Source organism: Malaclemys terrapin, chromosome 14 (assembly GCF_027887155.1).
Source record: "Malaclemys terrapin pileata isolate rMalTer1 chromosome 14, rMalTer1.hap1, whole genome shotgun sequence".
Taxonomy (NCBI): Eukaryota; Metazoa; Chordata; order Testudines; family Emydidae; genus Malaclemys; species Malaclemys terrapin.
Genome location: NC_071518.1, coordinates 19,410,404 through 19,429,696, shown reverse-complemented (window position 1 = coordinate 19,429,696; position 19,293 = coordinate 19,410,404). Strand labels below are relative to the sequence as shown.

Genomic DNA, 19,293 nt, shown 5'->3' with positions numbered 1-19,293 from the left:
ATGCATAATTCAGCAGCTTTGTGGTGGTGGGGGGAGGATGTATGTAAAACTTTAAAGGGAAATACCACCCGTGGAAATGTGAAGGCATTGAAATGTCTCCACATGTACTTTCATCCTTCGGAAATTGAGAGTGATTAGATACTTAGAAAAAAATAAATAACCGTGCCTCCACATTAATTTCCCTGCCTGAAACAAACCAGCACCTGCTTCCCCTTACCCCAGGGAGCTCTGACTTTACTTCATTAGATTTGCATTAATAAGCGCGAGCAAGCCCCCTTGCTCAGACAAATCGCAGAGCACCGAGCCCAGTGGAGCCGCCGTGACATCCTCTCCCCCCACCACCCCCGCCTCTGGCCAAGAGGCAAGTGACAAAGAAGGAGTCTGTTTCCCAGCTCCCGGGGCTGGGGACGCCGGCTCCGAGCGGTGGCAGAGCAGGGCAAGGGGCTGGCAGGCTGCCTCCCGTGTTGCCATGGCGGAGGAGGAGGCGGAGGAGAGGCGAGGGGAAGGGGAACCGGCTCTCAGCTCAGCCCGCGCTGCCCAGCCTTGCCGGGAGGCAGGAGCATCACTTCCCTGGGAGCCTCCCCGGCCAGTGCAAGGAGCCCGGCGCGGCGGCAGGAGGCGGCGGCGGGGAGCGGGGGGAGGCAGCCGCCTGCGAGCTCCGGGCTGATTGTCCCACTTTTCTCCTCCCAGCCTAGCTCCCTGCGTCCTGCCGGCCGGCGGGGAGGCGCCGAAGTGCCCGGAGGGAGCCCAGCGTGCCGGCGCGGAGCCCCCCGGCGGGAGGATGCGCTGAGCCGCCCCAGAGGAGGGGGCGCTGCTCCCGCTCGGCCAGGTCAGTGCGCGCAGGTCCGCCCCCAGCGCGGCCCCGGGGAGGGGTCACGGGCGGGTGGGCGCGGAGCAGCCTCCGGGGTCCCGGCGCGCCAGCCGCTCGGGGGCGGGGGCCGCCCTGCCACGCCCCGACTTCGGGAAAGTCCCGCTCGCGAGCGGCGCGGGGAAACTTTCCCGGGACTTCGGGGCAGCGCGGCTGGGGCGGCTCCGGCGGAGCCCGCGGGGGACAGGACGCCCACGGGCGCGGCCCCGGCCCCTGGGGCCGGCCTGGGCCCCGAGGGACTCGCTGCGGGCGGGGCTGGGGCAATTGGGAAATAAACAAACAAACTTGGGAGCGGCTCGGGGCAGCCGTTTTAAGCGCCCCCCTCTCCCTAGTGGGGAGAGCGGCTTTGAAAAGCAGGGGACTCGGGCTGGCACCTGCTTCCTAAACGACCAGGCTGTTTTTTTAAAAAAAAAACATCTTGTCTGCTGCGGGGTCTAGGCGCCAACTCCTGCCCTGTGTGCTCAGGACCCCATCCTGAAGTTACTGGGAGTTTTGATTGAGTAACTGCAAACATTGGCCTCAAATTTCCCCCTTCCCCGACCCCCCACTCCAGTGGCAATGGTTCATTGACTAGTCCATCGGGTGACCCAGCGGTTTGGCACTGTTTGATTTCTGATCTCACTGCAGTTGTATTTTAGCAATGCAGCTTCTTGCATATGTGCATCAATTTTTACCCCCCCAGCGAGAACAGTGTAAGGATTTTTAGCAGGCAAATGTAGTTCACATTGCTCTGCCGCTGAGAGACTTGTGGGCTTGAGTATCCCTAAATCCTCATTGACATGACAGACCATAACAACTCTGAATGAGCTGCTACAGTCTAGCCGGTCAAAAAATTACCCTGGGACAATTCCTGAATACACACTGATGGGATAATCCACAATTCCAATAATTCCTCTGACTTTGCAGGATAGTGTGCATTTCAAAAGATGCTCATAAGTCCTTATACTATACACCAGAACTTTAAGGGGTTAATACATGCTTTAAATTAAGTTTCAAATAAATGAACGGCTCTTTCACAAGATATATTTTTCTTCTTTAAACATATTTTGATACAAAATCCCTTGATTATACGTTGGTAAAAAATAATCACAATAGGTTGCAATTCTATTCCTACTTCTAACTCACCCTCTGTGTTCAGGGATCAAACTATAAAGGCATACTAAAGGGAGCTAACTCACTGTCTAATTTTCTCATTTGGTAGGTAAAATTACATTCATTTAATCAGAAATTATTTTCTTCTAGATCATAATCTATATTAGTCTTGATTTTTGTCTAACTCAGATTAGACCACTCAGACTGTACAGTACTGTACCATGCCACTTGAGCCATTTAAAACTTGGCTAAACAAAGCAGTGGAAAATGCAGTATAGTGGACAATGTTGCATTGGCAGGTGAAGGAGCTAAATGTCTATCAGCCATTTTCCATCTCTAATGTCTAGGATTCTTTGATATCTGTAGTGACATAACTAGGTGTAAAAAAGCAAGGTTGTAGCCTCAAGTCCAATTTTTTGGCTTCTGAGGGTTTAGGAAGCCCCATGAAGTCAGTTTAATGTAGCTTTCTTCCTGTAACTAGTGATCTTTAGATGGAAATGTGTACAGTTTAACCTTAATCTGTTTATAAAAAGAGATGCACGTTATTTCTGTCAGAAGGGTACCATGATGTATTTTGTTTCAAGATTTAAACGTTTTAAAGAACTCTGGCTACATTGCCAGTTAGGAAGTTGAATAGTAAACACTAATGGTCTCCTATAAGGAATTCTCACAAATTAGAAATGTAGTCTAATTTGTTTATTAATTATTCTCATTATTGGATAAATACAGCCATCCCTTGTTTATCCTGAAAAGATTTCATTTTGTCAGATGACTGGCATCTCATAAATTCCTTTCATGTTCACGGGATTTGCTTTTTTCCAGGAGTAGGTCACAGAAGCTCTCAGTGTTGGGGATAACAGTTAAGCTCCTCTTTGGAATTCATGAGCTTCCAAATTAAACTTTTTGCTGACACCTGCTACCTAGCCCAGTTGAACACAAAGACAGCAGTCACCAGGGTTATTGGAGTTCTGCTACTGAGCAAAGTAAATATAAAAAAAATAGATATTCACTACTCAGGCTAGATTACACCACCATATGGAGCAGCACTGAAAATGTAGCTTCTGGAGACCTAATCCAAGTTTACTTCTAATGAAGCAAACTTTCAACAGCAATTACATGTAACAATTCAACCCATAGTGTAGACTGCTACAGAGATTGGTAATCAATAACAACTCAGTATACCTGGCAGAATCAAATGTAGAAAAAAATAAGTGAAAGTGAACTGGACCCCTCCCACCCACTCTTGAAACATCCTTGTTTATAAGGTGTGAAGGATATTCTCTGAGCACTAGTTTCAAGCACCGAAAGAATTTAGAAAGTGTCATAACAGAAGGTCAAGACTTAATTATTTGTATGGAGACATCAATAAGCATGTGTTGATGATTTATTTATATATCACCAGAGCTGTAAAATAAAACAGTGAATTCTGATTTTCTTTTGCTACTTACTGAAAAGGGACATGAAAGGTGCAAGTCGCAACTGATTGATCTCTGGAATCTGTGAAAGTTTTATATGGGCTACATATGATTGAGGATTTTGATTTTGTAACCAAAATGTCTGTTGGGAAATGTCATGCATATTTGCTGCATTTGTAATTATTTACAGATTATGGAATATCAGGAGAATTTGGCTTTTTAACATTTATTCAAATCTTTGTTTATGTAAGCTAAGAACTACTTTTTGTGTTACACTATTTGAAAAGTGTGTCTATTGGGCGTGTTTGAGTATCTTCCAAAATCACGTTTAAAAAACTAAAATTGAATTTTCCTGCTTGAAAAATGTCTATGTACTCAATGCACTGCTCCTGGCTCACAATTAATGCCAAAAATCAATTGGCTAATATGCTTTTCATGTTTCTGCTGATCAGAGAGGATGGGACTGTAAAAGCTTTTATTGCTATCTGGTGATTAGTACATAGTAGTGGTAAGTAAATAGCTTGTAATAAGATGGCTTCAATACTTCAGAGTTTAATGCATTGTATATAGTAAGGGGTAGAGGTTGCCTTACAATGGCATCAGGACCCACTCCTACTCCCACAGACGTCCAAAGGAATTTTACCAGTTACTTCAGTGGGAGCAGGATTGGGTTAGATGACTGGAAGGAAAGTAGTACTGAAGATCCACTTTAGATAATCCTGAATAGTCTCTTTCTGGTTTATGATGATGGGTTAAATTACAGCAAGAAACTTGGAGTTGCCCACTCCCCTGTCAGTAGAAATGCTCCTGATCTTGTCTGTTTAGTTGATTTCCTCATTTAAATTCCTCATGTTCTGTTTGAAGTAGAGTCTGAAATTAGCAAGAAAACAGAACACCATAGGAGCAGAGAGGTGAGAAGGAAAGTTAAAGTAAAAATGGGTAGAGAGAGAGAGGGAGATGCTCAAACTATGTTAAATTTAACTCCCCTCCTAATATCATGAGATCCTCTACATCATTAAAATCATTGGATTTACCCTGTAAGGGTACTGTGCTAAGGGGCAAGAGTGTTAAGGCCAAATTCTAGGCCCAGTAACATCAATAGCTGAATTCCACTTTGGCAGGTGCTGCCAATAAACTCTATTATACTCCATTACAATATTCTTACTGATCTTAAAAATAAGACCATTTATCATTGTTTTTTTGGTGACAGAAATACTGAAATAATGGTTTACTAGATTTGTTGGAGGCTGTGAATTACACAGGGTGGATGAACAATATGGATAAGAGTATGGATGAACGAGACATATCATCAATGAGCAATTAACATATTAAGAAGCTGTAAACATCTGTGGCACTTTAACCAAACCACTGAACATATTGGAATTTAGGGCCCAATCCCAAGCAGGAGTTCCTCTTGTGGAGTGCCCACAGGATATTGTTTATAATATATGAAAAACAAAAGATTAATACTACTGCTTATATATGAGATCAATACTGCCAGAATATTTAGTGTATATATAGGGTATACACTATGTATTATGATTATTTTGTATTTAGTTTTACCACCAGTTTAAAATATAATCAGTAGAGGGTACATACATTGTGAAATATTCTTTTCTATTTTTCACACCATTGTGGCAAGTGCTGGGAGAAATATATTAAGATGGTAAATGCAAAGTAATTAGGTTTGGAAGGATTAGATATTTATCAGTAAATGTTGGTAAACATTGATTTCACCATACACACAAAGATGAAAAATAATTCCATTACTAACAGGCAAAATTTACAGATAGGCAAAGTAAGAAAAATGATGTTGATTATTTATTAGAGTTTGATTTAAGAACATCTACTTGGTATATTTTGACATGTGACCTTTTGACAACTTGTGTTTTAATGGTTTAAAGCTTTAACTTTTTGATTCTCAAATCTACTATCATTAAAGAATTGTCTGACTCCCGCATTGCCTGACCCTCCATAATTTCCCACAACTGTGAACCTTTAAATTGATAAAAATTGGGGGGAAGATGCTTAAAAACATTGCTATTATCTGTCAATTATAAAAAAAATAAAAAATATATTCTGCCCAGCCTCAATATGTGACCAAATTTGCTTTAACTGAAGCTAACATCAAAGCTTCCACTGACTTTCACTGGAGCAGGAGTCAGCCCAATGCAGGGCCGGCTCTAGGTTTTTTGCCGCCCCAAGCAAAAAAAAATTTTGGCTGCCCCCCCACACACCCCTGCCTCCCCAGCTCTGGGCTCCCCCCCACCAGTGCTGACTCCGCCTGCTCCCCCCTTGCCTCCAGCTGGTCTGGCGCTGGCAGGGTTGGAGTAAGCAGGGGGGCTCCCGGGCCACGCCTCAGCCCAGGGCCCTTCCAGCCAGGGCTCCTGCCTCCAGGACCGGCTGGATCCAGGAGGGCAGAGCTGGGGGACTGCCACAGCAGGGGACTGAGGAGCTGGGGCAGGGTAGCCCCAGAGAGAGCGGAGCCCCGGAGAGCGGGACGCAGGCCCCACATGGCAGCGCCCCGGGCACCGGTCCCCACTATGGCTCCGCTGCTGCTCCTGGCCGCCCTGCCGCAGTCCCTAGGCGGCTCGGGCCGCTTCGCCCAGCCCCGGCTGCGGTGCTGGGGGGCGGCCGCCCTGCAGCACCTGCAGGCAGCTCCCCCCGCCTGTGGCCTCCAGCCCAAGTGTCCCACGCTTGGAGCCCGCTCAACCCAGCCACAAGGTGCGGGCGCTGCTCCCCGACACAAACCACAGCGGTCCCAGGGCCCCCCCCCCCCCTGCGCTGCTGCTGGCAGGGCTGGCTCTAGGCTTTTGCCACCCTAAGCAAAAAAAAAAAAAAAAAAAAAAACAATGGCTGGAATGCTGCCCCTGAAAATGTGCTGCCCCAAGCATGTGCTTGGTTTGCTGGTGCCTAGAGCCAGCCCTGGCCCAATGTCTACACTGAGCTAAAGTAAAAGAGCAAAAGCTAAAAGCACCGTGTCTTCAAATCCAGCCAAAGCCGGCTTGCAAGTCATTTTTCATTAGTCACAAAAGATAAGTGACTATGGAATCACACCTTTTAAGTGAACATTGAGGACAGAAGAGAAATAAAGTTTAACTGTAAGAAACAAACCACAGATTTTTCTAATCAACATAATGATGTTTAACTAGGGCACAATTCAAACCACAAAGGAAGGTGACGGATTTCACAAATTAGTCATGGCAAAAATGGTGAATTTCACAGCTCTAAGTGAATTCATGTTAAAGGATGAAACAGCACAAAGTGATTAACAGAGTTCTAACTGATAGAAATCAGAAACATGTGAACCTACATCATCAGACAGGAGCTGATATTTCTCTTTGAATTCACGTGAGCCAAAGAAACAACATTGTTTCTACCTACTTTTTTCCTTAATCCTCACAGGGCCTTTGGTGAGGTTATTCACAAGTGCATTCCTTGAGCATGCAGCACTCACACAGACATCACTGGAAGTTATGAGAGAAGGTAGAAAAATAGGTAGTCTGATTTTCAACCAAAACTCATTTTTCAGGAACAAACAAGGAGGCTGGGCCTCATTGCAACTGCAAAGATACGTATTAGTACCATTGAAACCCAGATCCACGGCTTCAGCTGAGGAGAATGTAGCACAACAAGGAAGGGGGTGCAAAGTGTCATTAATGGCACCTTTCCACTTCCTCCATCATGGGCTGATTGTACATCAATCTGGTCCCCAGCATAAATCCACCAAAGCTCAAAGGAGAATAAGATAGCTGGGAGGGGATGGTCTCAGAGATGCCTCACTGACACTGTTCCACCCCTTACCCTGGGGTGAGCCTTCTGCGGCTAGCTATATTGGTTTTAGAGCCACTTTGTATTGGCGGGAGAGCTCCCAAAGCTGCTCAAATAATCCATCCCATAATTATAAGCAATCATTAAAACAGCCCGTTCAGGTACGTTTCCCCTCAAAACACATGCAATTTCCACTGCTTGAGGGGAGAGGGCTCTAGTTCATGAACCTCTGTATCCTGTGTTCATACATGAATGCCACTGGCAGGGCACTTGGGTAGCTGTTCTAGCTCATTTTAGGCAAAAGGTTCAGTAATCTGGTGAAGCTACATTATTCATCACTTGTATTTCTATCTAGATTTCTATCTAAAACTATGCAGAAAAATGTCAGCATTTTGTCTTATTTATTTTACTTCAGATTGCACAGCTCCGGTCCATAGCTCTGGGTGCTGTCAAGAATGAAAAATCATAATTAAAAATCAATATAGCAAAATACAACCAACCAAGTTCACTGAAACCAACCAGGAACGTAAAACCTGGAATAATCCCTCCTCTTCCCAGATTAACCTCATTCAGACACCACCCACTTACACCAACCTCAACCTACCCCTGATAGAAAGCCCAAGAGAAATGTTGACTTTACAGCCAGGAGGATTACAAAAGCCAGTCTCTGGCAGGCCACACCAGAACAGGAGCAAGTTCCATAGCCATGAACCCTTCACAGAGCATGCTCTGCTGTCAGCCTTCTTGTATTAATTGAGGGAGTTTGAGCTTTATTGCCTCTGTTAATCACAGCTGTATTAGTATCACACAGGAAGACGAGCAATCTCTTAGGCAGCCAGAATCAAAACCATTTACAACTTTATGGGTCAAAGCCAGTTCCTTACATTCCACCTGGAAACTATTATGCACCAGAGTAGGCTACCAAGCACCAGCATTCCAGCATGTTCAGTATGTGCTCTCTACACAAAGCCCTGCTGAATGAGTATCTATGCAGGGACCTGTTCACTTGGAAGGTCTGACTCTGTGAACTCAGAGAGAGAGAGAGAGGCTTTAAAACTGTACATACAGAGAACAAACAAAACAAAATTGATTATTATTGAATGAGGATGGGGAAAAACAACAACGTTTGAAAAGAATTAGCATTTCAAAAGCAAAGATTGGAAAGGGCTGCAGTCTCATGATAGACAATTTGAAAAGTTTATCAGACTTCAAAAACCAGCCCAAGCCCTTTTCTCCAGAATTGATTTGAAAAGTTGGCAGACTTAAGAAACCTTTCAGAAACATTTTGCAGATCAATGCTAATTTGATGCATAGGAGCTCAGCATTGTGCCAATTTACTGTCAAACTGATATTAACTAGGCACTTTTCTTAGAATGTTTATAGCCAAATGTCTATTAAATATGCAAACTCGACAATTACACCACATCCCTTAAAATACCTCATTTGAAATGTTTTTCAAAACCTCCAGAAATGGCCTTTCACTCTTAATCACAAAGAACCCGGGCTTACTATAAGGTCCAAATCCTTGTTCTGGGAGAAAGGGATAGAGGATGCTCTTGTGATTAAGACACAAGGTTGTTAGCCAGGAGACATGCTTTCAGCTTCCAGTGCTGCCAAAAGACCTCCGTGATCTCGGTAAAGTCTCTTAGGGCTCAATCTTCCAATTCTTGTTCACACAACAACCAACCTCATGGAAGTAAGTTAATTTAAGTAAATGAGACTACTTGAGATAGTAGTAATGATTCATATGAGTAGGGGTTGCAGGATCAGGTACTTAAACTTTCTGAGCACAATTTTCAAACTTGGATGCCTATGGTTAGACACCAAATCTACATTTAAGTACCTAAATAAAAATACCCGGTTTTCAGCTCTCATTAACTTCAGTGTGAGCTGCAGATGAGCCAGATCCATCAAATCAGTCTACTTTTGATCCTGCTGATACTTACACGTGAGTATCTTTACATATGTTAGTAGTTTCATCTTGTTCAGTGTGATTGTTAATGCACATAAAGTTACCCACATATGAGTTTGCAGGATCAGGGTCATAGTTAGGTGCCTAACGTTAGTCATCCAAATTTGAAAATTTGAGCCAATGTGTCTCAGTTTTGGTATCTGTAAAATGGCAATAATATTATCCACTTAACTTGGTTAAACTAAATTCAGTAATTTTTTTTTACTATGTTTAGATCTTCTGATGGAAGACATATACAAATGCAAATCACCATCTTTTACTATAGTATTTAATCATAGTTTTTCACACAACCAGCCTTAGACCTACCATGCAGTATGTGAACTGCATTAGTAAAATAATAATTTTAAAAACTCAAAACTCAGTAAAAGAAAGTTAAACCAATGCATAAAATGGAGCAGTCCATGAAGTCAAAGTGCACTTGCATTTATTTCATTTGGCAAGAAAATAAAGAGCTTTGATCTCTGAAACTTTGGATAACTTATTTCTCAGGAGTCCCAAAATTCATTTAGGAAACAATAATAATCCATAAAACAATGGACGAAATTGCAAAGTAGAGTCCAGGCCAATAAAACATATGAGCCTCTAGACACATAAAGGTTAGGACACCATGAATCTGATCTTTGTGTTGCAGTTTACAGTGCAATTATTTCTTTCATTTAGCCCCACACACAAAAACACCACCATACAACAAAACTTTAAATTGTTAGGTAGTGAAAATGTATTTACGATTTTTCAAATTAGTTTGATTGACGATTCCATTCCAGATTGCTGTGATTGAAACCTACTTACTTCAGCAGGTTATCAAGTGACCACAAGTATATTTAGATTACTCCACATAAAGCATTTATGTCTGTCACTCCAGACTGCAGGTGCTCATCCCATCCAACACAGGTTTCAACATCCAACAGAACTAGGCACAAGTTCATTCCTGTGCCATGGGAACATTCTTTTCCAGATGTGTCAAAAAGCAATACTTAAATCAAACTTGTAGGAAAAAATCTCCTACAACAGCAACTGATCTGCAACCCCAACCATTTAATTGTCTTTGTTAACAACAGTGATTCTGATATACCCCACCATAGAATTACGATTGTCTGATAATATTAGTTTCCATATTCATGAAATGCATGTGGACAGTATTTTAGATGATCAGTTATAATTTACTAGAAAAGCGGGCCACACCTACTTATTAGTTACAGATGTAAGCTCAATCTGATTCAACTATTGTCCAATAAACTATTAATCTGTCGTCTTCCTACCCTCCCCAAATCCACTTGCATTTATTCAGTTGCTTTCCCTCACCTTTTTTCTTGCCAAAATGGAAGGACGGCAGCTGTCTCAGCACTTGATGCCAATGCTGTTCTTTTGCAGGCAGGGGGTAAGGACCTGCTTTCGAGCTGACTCTTTTCCCCACAGAGTCTGACAATATTTTCTCATATCTTTAAATATGGGTCTGTGAGTTAATGGAACAGTCTGTCAGGTCTGCCTGCAGGCAGAGCTTTTACATATAAGCCAAAAAAAAGTAACATGGATTGGTGTGAGTTGTTTTAGTTATTTATTTGGTTAAGAAAGAATTAAGAAAAGGGCAGGCATCCTTAAGTATAATATAATTTTCCTATCCATTAAAGTAACCATTATTTTCCCCATAAAAAGAGATTAACATTTCACAAGTTTTATATTGTTATTATTTACATTGTGATCGCTCTTATGGGCCCCAATCAGGGATCAGAGTCCCATTGTACTAGGCTCTGTATGCCCACACAAAATTACAGCCCTTGCCTCAAAGAGCTTACATTCCAATTAAGTCCTATTGTATGGAAGTACAGCATCTAGAACAATCCTTACTGTGGGCTCTATGCACTATTGTCATACAAATAAAACATCATAATCACATTATTCACACTGTTTTAATTATCTTAGTAATAATAACCTGTGCAGCAATTTTTACTTAGAAATAGACGTGTCAAGTTGTTGTTCAACCTTTGGTTTATGTTGGGAGAAATCTGAGCTTAGGCTAATGTCAAGAGTTTATTTGAAGTCTCTGTTATAATATCAGCATGTTGCTAGCACAGAGATTCGTCTGGTTTTCATAAATATTTTATGGGGTTATATCATCCTCATCATCATTTTGGGCTGGTTGACAAGGCTGTCCTCTCCCCCTATGTGTGATTGCAATCCGTTTCAGAGTTGTCTTGGAAAGTCAATTGATGATATTTCAATCAAAATGTTCTTATAACAAATTCCATTCAAATGCTGTCTGAAATGGAGTTAAGGTTTCATCCTGCTGCTTAGAGAATGATATGCTAAATGTAGCTACCCATGGGCTTGGCTGCAGTCCAATGCTTTGTAATTTATAGTTCTCCTTCCTGATTCTGGATCTGACCTTGGAACCTTAACTCTGGGTAGATTTCTGAAGTTCAAGCACTGGGCTTATTCTTTGTATAACTGCCATCATGGAATCCTCTCCCAATTCTCTGGCTTGCAAATAATAATAAAAGGATATTTCCCAATAAACAAACCAAATCAGATTAATACAGCTGTTACCATATGGGCAGGTGGGTAGCAGGTTGCTAGAAGATGATTCATTTTCTCTGACTTTTTCACTAAAGCAACTGTTAGCCAGTAAATAACATTGCTGCTAAATGACCAAAAACAATTAGCTAATTTCAAAAGATAGAATGCATTTATAAAGAGATTTAAATTTTACTAGTTAAAGGCATTTTCTGCAGAGATATCTACAAAACAGCTATCATTGCAGATCTCCAATCAGCTGCTCTTACTGATGTGCTTATGCTGAGAAATCACTTGAAAGAAAAAATATGTAATTTTAAAAAATAGTTAAATTATAATGTAACATTGTTATTATTATAGTTATTATTTTATAATGTGTACAAGATGCTTTACAAAAAAATGAAAGAGTGAGTCCATGCCAGAAGAGCTTACAACCAAGACAACAACATATGACATATCTGAACAGAAAAATCATGTATCTGAGAGAAGTTATTTCCCATTGAAGATTACATTCGTTATAAGTGCTAATAGATACGTATTTAAAATAACTATGATTACATCAGTTAAATAGCTATTCTGAAATATGATGATTTGAGCTGTTGAATATAACTGTAGATTGTTTTAACAGTTACTGAATGCAAGTAACAACTTCTATAAAGGTGGAATAGATTCATGGTGCTTTTCTGTTCTTTTAATTCATTCCAGATTTTCAAGAATATAAATTCTGGAAGTATTTATCTTGATTCCTCCAGACTGAGGATATTTTAAAGCAAACTAGGCAGAAAAGAGTGATGCATTTTAAAAAAAACAACTTTCATGCTTTGTTTCTTGGCCAAGGGAATTATCATTGATTTCCACACCAGACATTACAAAGATCAGTTTTAAGACCACAAAAAGTCAACACTTGCCATTTCTTCAGCCTTTAAAAAAATAGAGCAGGTTTTTCAAAATACTCAGTATTATCTAACCCTGTGTCCACTGAACTCTGTAAGAGTTTTACTAGTGATTCAGTTGGAGCGCTTTTGAAAATCCTAGCTGCATTGTCTACTGTGAGGATATTAGAGCTTTGCTATGTTAACAAGATCTTTATCAACAAATTAGATGCTTAAAATCGGATTGTGCAAGTGTTCATTTAAGTATCGCTAAAAGGGTGCTCAGCACCTCTCAAGATGAGACATAGTAGGCCCAAATCAGCATCGCTCCACTGGGCATTTTTCATGTTATTACTAACTTTTTTATTTGATCATCAACCTAACTTGTCTAAGGGCAATAAAAATTAATGTCATGGTTTAGACACACAAGGATGGTACTTTAATGAATTTTCCTTAATAATTTTAAAGATACAGTGGAATCACATTTAAAATCTCAGGTATTTCCCATTTTAAAACATACCGTAAAGAAACAAACTGGTTGAATTCATAAAATGATATGATGTGGCAATGGGAAAACCTAGTAGGCCATCTAGACCGCAATTCACTACTGAGATGTGCAGGCAAAGTCCCTGCATATCCCTAGAGGCAGTCGGAAGCATACTACTTCCATGCATGTCTCCTGACAAAAGCTGGAGTAATTGTTATTACACAGCTGTGCTCCTCTCATGCAGCTCCAATAGATCTGAAAGCACTCTAGTGCATGCGGGCACAAGACCATATGGGCTGGAAGGGAAGGGTGGGCATGTTCTGCCTTCTAGGCAAGTGAGCTAGGTTTCAGACCTCAAAAGTTGTTCAGCGGGCTAACAAGTCACTCCAGTTTTAGGGCAGGAATAATGCATCTCTTTGCAGAAACCCTTTTCAGGGACAGGCCAGTAAAGGAGTGTCAATGAGAAACCAGTCACAGGTCTCTTCTTCCCATGAGTGCTAGGGACACTGCCCAAAGTGAAATAGGAAAAAAAGCACTGCTCTAATGCCATCAGTCAGATAGCTGGAGTGCATATCACCCTTGGGCCAGATGTGCAGCCATTCTACTGACTGCTGTTCCTGGGTAGTGGTGAAGGGTATGTCTGTGTGCTATACACTAGGCATTTGCTTTAGCACTTGCTCTGTAATTGTGCTATAAGCCATCTGATTATTGGCTGCCCTTTACGCAAGAGTTTGGCTAGATGCCAATGAGAGAGGCATCTTTGATTGGTTACCTGAGTGTCATTGTGCATAGTGAGTTGGATACTCCCATGTGTAGCAGTGCTTGCCTAGTTCTTCCCTCAGTAGCAACTGAATACTGCCTCTTGGGTACCTTGTGGAATATGAAATTATTATCTGCATAACCCACAGGCAATGTTTTATGAGTTCACTAGCTCACCTATCTGAGAGTCAATCTAGCTGTGCCATAAATCTGGCTGAACAGATTCCACTTCATTTCTAAGGACTGCATAGAGCTATCAAGAACAATTTGTAAAATGAAGACTCTGGATTTGAGTTTGAAAGATACTACTCACTTTCTCCAAGTAGGAAGCTTTCTCCAAACTAAATTTCTGTCTCAGAATGGTCCCTATTCCTTGAATTAGAATATATAGGAGGAGTTGGCTTCTAAAGTGTTATAAGAAAAGTAGGTTCCTTTAACTTCTTCAGTATTTGAACATTTTCTTTATATACTCATGTAAATGCCCATTTGTTCACTGGTAGTGATTTTGAGATTGATTCCTACAATCCTCTGCATCAGCTATTCTCTTGGCTCAACTAATGTGTAGTAACAACCATTCCCATACTAGCTCCTCTGATTCTCCTGACATCTCTTTCAAATGAATAGGAAAGCAAATCAGCGTGAAGAGGGACAAGTTAGTATTTATCCGCTTTTGGAGACTAATTGATGGATAAGGAACATAAAAGAGAGGTATACAAGAAAGGAGCTGGTCTGGTTCTGAAAAGTGGATCTGCTTCCTAATTCCAGTTAATAACATCCGTGTGACACCTTTTGGATCATAGACTGTAAGGCCAGAAAAGGTTGCTTGATTAATCCAACCTGGGCCTTTTGTATTTTACTATACCACTCACTGCGTCTTTCTCAGGGATATCATATCTAGTTGGTTGTATAAGAGTGGCATGTATGGTGCATTAACCAATTCCTCTGACAGCCTATTAAACTACTCCGTTGCTCTTTTTTTGTTCAGAACTTTGTTCTAATATCTAGCAAAACTTTTTCTTTCTTAGCTTCAGGCCATTGCTCCCTGTCTTACAATTTTCTGAGACTGTGAATAATTCCCTTCCTTCATTTCTATTGTTACCTTGAAGGTATTTATAGACTGTGACCATGTTACCTCTTCTCTTTTGCCAAACTCTATGAATTTAGCTTCCTCAGCCTCTTCGTATGTACCTTGTCCTCTAATACATCCATCACTATTGCCCTCCTTTGTTTTTCATTTTCTTCTTCTGACGTATGGGGACTAGAAATACATACAGTATTTCCAAGTGTGTTTGCACCAGGACTCTGTATGGCAAAATTACTTTTCTAGATGTATATGCAGTTCCCCCTGTTATCTGCATTTTCTTATCATAAGACACTATTTCTGTTTGTGACTGGTTACTTTGTGACACCTCTTTCTTCTCTCAACTAAACATTGCAAATGAAAATATATTAGGGTGTGCTCCACTTTGTTTCCAAGGTACAAATAGAAGGAAGTGAGGCTAGACCATGGAACTGGAAACAAAGACTCTTGAGTTCTATTTTCAGCTCACTTGTCTGCCCTAGAGTAGGGCTCCTTTCATATCTCAGCTTCCCCTTCCGGAGAAGGAGGAGGAGGAATCAGCATCAGTCCTGCTACCCTATTCCTGGGTGTTCCCTTGCACCAAGAATACAGGCAAGGGACTTGCATAATACCACTTGCACTGGCACTTGGGAATATGTAACTAGCACCCCTGTTGACACCTCTGTTTAATATGCATTGGTGAAGTTCTATTATTATTATTATTATTATTATTAGAGTGATGGGAAAATGGAATTTCCATCCCAGGGGAAATTCCAATATTTGTTTTCGTCAGAATTCGAGATGAAAAGTTAAATTGTTTAAACTTTTTTTGTGGAACACAAAGTGGTGAAAAATTTCAGTTTGGGAATGTTGAAATGTTCCACTTTGACATGGTTGACAAACAAAACATTACGACTTTCCCAAATGGGCACATTTTGTCTTGGACTCTCTCCGTTTACCTGAACCACCATGGCACCTCAAGGGAGTTGTAGTTCCTGTCATCCTTCTGCCAGGCCAGACTCCATTTCCTATGCCGCACTGTGGAGTCCCTGTGGCTGAGCTGCGGCAGTGCTTCATGAGACTTCCTGTCTGGTCTTGATTTTTTTTTCAGAATCTACAACTCCCATGAGGCATCACGGAAGCATAGCCAAGTCTGGGATATAATACAGTTCATCATAGTAGCAAGGAGCACGGCCTGTAGGGAAGATGGAGGCAGGAGAGACATGGACCTACAATTCCCATGAAGTGCCATGATGGCTCAGGAGAGGAGAGAGATTCTGAGACTAAATCTGTTAATTTGGGTCAGATCAATATTTCTAACCAAAAAAACAATGCTTCAATTAGATTTTCCCAATTTTACCAAAAATAGATTATTTTTTTCCTGTGGACAATGTTGATTTTCATGAAAATCCCATTTCTGACAGGAAGTTTTTTTATTTAAATCTTCGGACCAGCTCTAACGATAAACTGATCCTAGGTACTTTGGTACAGAACTGTTATTTTTTTAATTCTGGAAAATAGAAAAATGAACCCTACAACTCCATATACTCTTCTGAGATATTAACCAGGGTCACACTGCAATAAAACTCTCCTTTGTCATGACCCCTGCAAAAAAACTGACAATTGTCAGGCCACTGGTGTGCTGAGACCACTGCCTATCATGTGACCAATCTTGTCTCACTGTCTCCTTGTCCTCCCTCATCTGTCTATCTGTATCCATCTGTTCTCTCTTGTCTTCTAGTTAGATTGTAAGCTCTTTCAGTCAAGGACTGTCTTTTTCTTTTGTGTTTATATAACATCTAGCAAAGTGGGGTCCAGATCCATGACTAGGGATTCTAGGTGCTACCACAATATAAATAATAATAATATATAATAATAATTTCCTTTCATTCTTTTTACTTCTGCACCCAGGATCATTTTGTATAATTCTCAATCCCCCTTGGATCTGCTGGAACCAAAAGTATCCATAATAATAACAGTAACAACAACCATCAGTGTCACACCTAGTCAATGTGAAACAAAATATTCATACTTAGCAACATGGTCTACTTTACCACTGCTTCACCTCACTATACTTCAAACATATACATGGCAGGTGTAGTAAGGTAATATGAAACAGACTACAAACATCTCCCGTGCACATCACTGCAAGATGAACAATTCCAAATTCTTATAATTCCCTGTGTCTCAAACAATTGATGGTTTGTAATGCCTAAACCTTACCATGGAAATAGATTAATTATTAACTAAATACAGAGGCAATAGTAAACTCAAAATATTTAATATATGCTTCAAAAATGACTTTCCTTTAATTTTCTCAGCAGAGACACCAGCAGCTACTGGATGCATATTGGATTGCACTACCCTCATTAATGACATTTTCTTTTTAATCATCATTGATCCTTACAAATTTGTCAGTTTCTAAATAGCAGCTCATCGCTCGCATTGCTTGTGGGATCTCTGCCCAGTGTTTAATAGGGCAAAAAGTGTTCCCCTCTCTCTGTGGTTCTTTCCCATAGTGTTTACTACATTCTGTGTATTACTTGAATTTTATTTTTTCTTCTGTTTCTAAATACAAAGATATTTCAAACAACAGCTGCTTTTGTCACAATATACAGTATGGATAACATACAGAAAAGAGAGAGGGAGAAAGGCTAGGATAGTGTGTAGGCAAAACAGAAGACTAGATGAGAAAGGGAAAGATGTAAAGAAAACTGGGGAAATAATCCCTAATTAACACTTTATTTTCACTGATTTTTCTGTTCTTGAATTGATCATTATTTCCTCATTTCAATTGTTATTTAAAATTATTTGCCAAAGATTTTCAGTGAATAATTAATTCTTGGTTTGTAGCTCATGTTCAAGTAGCTCATTTGGGTTAACGAACCTCTCATTGGTTTGAATCTAAAATGCTATTTGTCAGCCTGCATGGAATGATTGATAGTTTTAGACTGGGCTTCTACCAGACAAGCATGAATATAAACAAACCTTGGCACCCTCTTTGGCAAAGTCAGCGAAGGACTGAAGGCCTGGGGGGGTGAACTGCTCCACAGGTGGTCTCTCCCAAAAAGGGGCAAGGCATAGCAAGAATGTGGTGCAGGGAAAGATGCTTTACCAAGTTGTTGTGTTTTACCGGTGATTAAACAGAAGCCATCAGATCCTAGGGTTTTCAATTCAATATCTTTCACTAGCACTAAACTCACTTAAAAAAATCACAAAACAGACACTCAGAAGAGGATGGCACAATCCACAATTACTTTGAGGAAAAAAAGGAGACATTAGTGCTATACTGAAAAAAGAGGATTGGATGAGGTAACAGATCCAACATATTAGGCAACAGGGAAGAGAGGCCTGGGTGAGACAAGAGAGGGGAAAGTGCAAATTTCAGAGGAAGAGTTGAACAGTGTAGTGAAAAGAACCATGCTGGGTGACACCAGGAGAACTGCATGTCGGTGTCATTAGGAGGGGAAAAGTAGAGAAGAAAAAGAAAGACTTCTTAGAGAAGAATCCAGGGAAAGAAAGGAAGGAGGTGAACAGAGAAAGTGTATGCAAAGAACAAATGTACACAAGAACTACAGGATGAAATGTAATCCAAGAAACAGAATAGGAGATAGACAGAAAAAAAGGCTGGGAGAACTGGGAAGAGTTTGGGGGATTTGCAAATAAGAAAACATATCTGAATGAAAGCCTCTCGTATCCAAACTGGGGAATACATTTTTAAAAACCTATGCAAAACTAACACCAGCAATGCAAGACTATGTATAATCACATGCAGTGCCAAATCCTGGTAAACCAACTGAAAGTCCAAGTAACAGGACTTTGCTCGATATAAAAGCATCATGGGGCTTTGTTCCAGAATCCTCAGCCCTCACCAGTTGAGGCATCCGTGCAGCTAGTCCAAAGTTGCTAATAGAGAGCATAGCAGGAGTGGCTGTTGCAGCCTGCTGCTCCCTCTGACCCATGCAGTATATTTGGCCAGAGGATCCAAAATTTGCACAGGCCATGCTCTAGTTTGCCTATAGTCTCCCCAACAAAGTCATGCTGTAGAGCTCTCCACACCATCATAGGTAGGGTCCTATCAAATTCACAGCCATGAAAAACATGTCACGGACCATTAAATCTGGTCTCCCCCTGTGAAATCTGGTCTTTCGTGTGCTTTTACCCTATACTATATAGATTTTACAGGGAAGACCAGAGTTTCTCAAATTGGGGATCCTGACCCAAAAGGGAGTTGCAGGGGGGGTCGCATTATTGTCTCCCTTACTTCTCTGCTGCCTTCAGAGCTGGGTGGCTGGAGAGCGGTGGCTGTTGGCCAGATGACCAGCTCCGAAGGCAGCACCCCACCAACAGCAGCGCAGTAGTAAGGGTGGCAATACCTACCATGCCACCCTTACTTCTGCACTGCTGCCTTCAGAGCTGGGCGCCAGAGAGTGGTGGCTGCTGAGTGAGGGCCCAGCTCTGCAGGCTGCAGCACAGAAGTAAGGGT

General features: G+C 41.3%; 1 protein-coding gene across 3 annotated transcripts in view; it reads left to right on the top strand.

Moving 5' to 3' along the window:
• Positions 1–462: 462 nt before the first annotated feature.
• Positions 463–19,293, top strand: part of CHST8 (carbohydrate sulfotransferase 8) — a 266,139-nt gene continuing 247,308 nt past the window's right edge. For all 3 annotated transcript variants that reach the window (XM_054048513.1, XM_054048512.1, XM_054048511.1), the window contains exon 1: positions 463–829. The gene's annotated coding sequence lies outside the window, so the exon portion shown is untranslated. The remainder of the gene's footprint in view (positions 830–19,293) is intronic.